Source organism: Sceloporus occidentalis, unplaced genomic scaffold, assembly GCF_023333645.1.
Source record: "Sceloporus occidentalis isolate IW3139 unplaced genomic scaffold, rSceOcc1.0.p SCAF_152, whole genome shotgun sequence".
Classification (NCBI taxonomy): Eukaryota; Metazoa; Chordata; class Lepidosauria; order Squamata; family Phrynosomatidae; genus Sceloporus; species Sceloporus occidentalis.
This window is the reverse complement of record NW_028317132.1, coordinates 972501-976283: the sequence shown is the minus strand read 5'-3', so window position 1 is coordinate 976283 and position 3783 is coordinate 972501.

Sequence of the window (3783 nt, the reverse complement as noted above, 5' to 3'; positions counted from 1 at the left end):
GGGCGTCGGCTGCTCACTGTGGAGTTGGGAGGCGAGGGGAGAGGAGGTGGTTTTGTGTTGCTGGTGGAACTTGGTTTCTTTTTATTACTTTCGGTGCTGGACGTTTGCTACCCCGGGGAAGGTAACTGCCTCCCCGGGGTCCCATCATGGCCTCCACCCTCATTGAGGAGTGGAGGGGCTGCATTTCCATAATCACAGAGAAACTGGTCTACACGGAGGACGGCATCCTACTCCCATCCCGGGAGACTGCAGGAACCGTATGCAGGGCTGTGCGTCGGAACATGGAGGCGCTCGAGGCATACACCACGGCCTTGAGCGCCAAAATAGCCATGCTCAAGAAGGGAGTCGGTCTGCCCCACCATCTGAGGGTCGACCCGACTTCCCTCCTGTTGCTGGGGGCCCTCCATCTACGGGCCCTCGCCCTCAGGGACGCCGGGGCCAGGGCCTTGGAGACCGCCGAGGCGAGTGTGAATACGAACCCTGAAGATGAGGAGGCGGTGGAACAGGGCCCTTCCTATGCCCAAAAGGCTAAGGTGGGGCTCCCAGTACCTGCGGAGTCAGACGGGGAACCCCTCAGGCAGGCCCTGGCTAACCTCCAACAAGAGTTGCGTTCCCTGGGGGAGGAGAAGGAGGAGGTTGCCGGACAGCTGAAAGAGCTCCGGCAACAGAGCAACAGGGTGGGGAGTCGTCATCGCGGCCCCATACGGGAGCGGATCGTCTCCCTGAAGGAGAAAGAAGCGGAGTTGGCGAGACGCACAGCCCAGAACCGTGACCGCGTGCGTTTCCTGCAGGAGAAGCTGCGGGAGCAGGAGGTGGAGGAGTCGGGGGTACCACCGACCCCGGAGGACCCGGAACCGGTGGCGCCTACATCACCACCGCCACCGCCACCACCACAGTACGACGGGACCCAGGAGAAGTCCGCTATACGAAGGCCGCTGATTTTTTCAATGGAGGAATTGGACGAGGAGGAGGACATTAAGATCCAAGCTGCGCCACGGAGGCGGAAAAAGAAGACCACCAGGAGCAGGCCCGCTATCCAATCGTCCGGGGAGGAGAGCGTCGGGGATACCCCCCCCATCATGTCCGAGGAGGAGTTCCCATCCCTCCCGGCCCGGGTCCCCGACGCTGCTGCCGAGGATCCGAGAGCGGGCCCTTCCCGTCGGAGGGCCAGGGACACTATCCCCGCCGGTCTGCGTTTGGCCGGTGAGCCCCGGGGACCTTGTGTGAGTACCTTCCCCGATGTACCTGTCGGTATGTCCCCTGTTGTTGTGATGTCCCCTGTTGTTCCCCCACCCCCAGTGCGTTTTCCCTCCGTTGTACGTTCACGTTCCCCTGTCTGTGTCAGTCCGTCTCCCGTGGCCCCCGTCGGGGCGCGGGTTTTGTCACCCCCGCGGCCGGCTGCGGCACCGGCGACCGCTTCGGCGGCCGCCGGGGCGGCTGCTGCTGCCGCGGGATCCGTGCCGGCGCTCCCGGCGGCGTGCCCGCCTCCTTGTCCCTCCAGTGGGATCGGCGGTTCTGTGGCCGCTCCCCCCGTTGTAGTTGGTCCCATCCACCCTGTGGTGGTGGACCTAGTTGTCCCGGCTGCTCCTGCGGCTTCGGTGTCCCCGGAGGTGCCGTCCTCCGTGTACGGGGCCGCCGCTAACCGGGCTGCCCTCCCCCTGTCCAGACTACTCCGGGCGGAGGAATCGCCCGGAGTGCAGCTGGACGAAGCTGCTGTTGTGAGCGGGGCCGCCGCTACCCGGGTGGCCCGCTCCCTGTATTTACTACCCCGGACAGATGATAATTGCCGGGCGCCGCGGCCGAAACCGCGGCGTTTGTGATGGAGACAGTGCCGGGTGCGGCTGCGGTCCCCGCCGGGGTCACTCCAGCAGCGGTGCCGGTGACCCCCGGGGCTCCCGCAGCCGTGATGCCGGTTGCTGGCTCCGCCCCCGCCGCGGCACAGGCCACGCCCCCCGGTAATTTTAAAGTCACGGTGCACAAAACACACACTGTATGCCAGGGGACCGCGGGACCACCCGCGATGGCCCCTACGGTCAGGGTGGGGAAGGACCCTGGGGGGCAGAACCCCGGGAGGTCGGCGGTGGCCCGGGCTGCGGGGGTGGTTGCCCCTGCTTCGAAAGAGGTGGGGGTGGCGGCCGCTGCGGTCAGGGCTCCTGCTCCGGCCGAAGGGGGGACTCCCACCGGGGTGACACCTTCCCCCGCCGTGACACAGGGGGTCGCTGCGGTGGCCGCGGTACCCGCCGGTGGGTCCACGGGCGGGCATGGTAGCGGGGCCACGGGGGGGTCCACACTGCCCATAGTGCCCACTCCAACGGTGGCCCCAGGTGCGACACCCGCAACCGCTAACGCCTGGGCGGCGGGTCCCCCGAAGGTTCAGGTGCCACCACCAGGCAGGCGGGCTACGGGACTCCCAGCGGGGCAACCCATGCGGAGAAGGAACGTGGTCCGCCTGCTGCACGCAGCGGAGGGATCCGTGCCCGATAGGAAGCGGTTGGTAGGGGCCCTGAAGGACCTGGGCTTTGCGGTCGCGGACTTTTTCGCCATCATCCACGTTAGCGGCACCCCTGAGTATGACATCAGTTTCATGTCCCCGAGGGGTCTGGAGAGGTTCTGGACCCTTTGGGAGGGGGTGCCAAAGTCCGGCGACAGCCTATGGGCCCGGTTCAATGTCCAGGCCATATCGCGCCAGGAGGTCCGCAAGGTGAACTTCCTGGTGCGGAATGAGTCCATACCCGTCGCGGACATACTGGTGTGGGCCCGCAGATACGGGGAGGTCTTGACCACCCCGGTCAAGACTCTCTGTGAGGACGGGATCTGGAACGGCGGCTGGACGGTCAACATCCGTCTGAAGGAGGTACGGGGTCTCCTACAGCACATGCCCAACTCCTTCTTCATCGGGACTGACCGGGTATCGTGCTTCTATCCCGGTCAGCCCCGGGTGTGCCACAAGTGTGTCTCGCCCCGGCATTTCAGCATAGGGTGTGATGTCACCAAGTGCACCCTATGCGGTGTTGTAGGACACTCCAAGCAGGAGTGCACTACCATCCGTTGCAACCTGTGCGGGGTGTTGGGTCATTCCTACAGAGCGTGTCCTGAAGCCCAGCACAACTTGGACAGTATCTGGGAAGGAGAGGGCGAATTCGCAGAGGAAGACCCGCGGCCAGTTGTGGGGGGCGCTCGGGACAAGGCTCTACCCGACGCCCCAGGTACCTCCTCCGGCACCGACCCCGTAAGTAACATCATTGACCCGTTGCCTGTCCGTCCAAAACAACGAATGTCTCACCCCATTTCTGTCTGTACTCCTTCCACAGGCATCACCACACGATCGGCGTCAGGACCCCGAGCCGCAACCACGCGGGATGAGTCGGGGTGGACGACTGTCGGTCCGAGGAAGGAGACCCCAACTCAGGAGGCAGCTCGGAGAGGTCCGGTAAGATCCTCCGCCTCTGCTAAGACCCCTTCCCGGGGGGATCCACCCTCCACACTAGAGGGGGAGAAAGTCCCTTCGGGACGGGGGAGCTCCGGGGCCCCGAAACCCAAATCCATCGTTGTCGCTGCCGCAAAATCATCAGCGGCGGCGGCCGTCGCTGAAACCGCTATCGGCAAGACGTGCGGGGACATACCAGTCCAGAACAGGTTTAGTGCCCTGATGGACTGGGGTACCCGCATGGAGGTCGAGGAGGCGGCAGAGGCGACGCCGGTAGTGGCGACAGTGGCGGGGGAGGGTGGAAGGGCCGCGGAAGCTCGAGGACACCTGGCAGAGGTGGAGGATAGCGAGTTGGT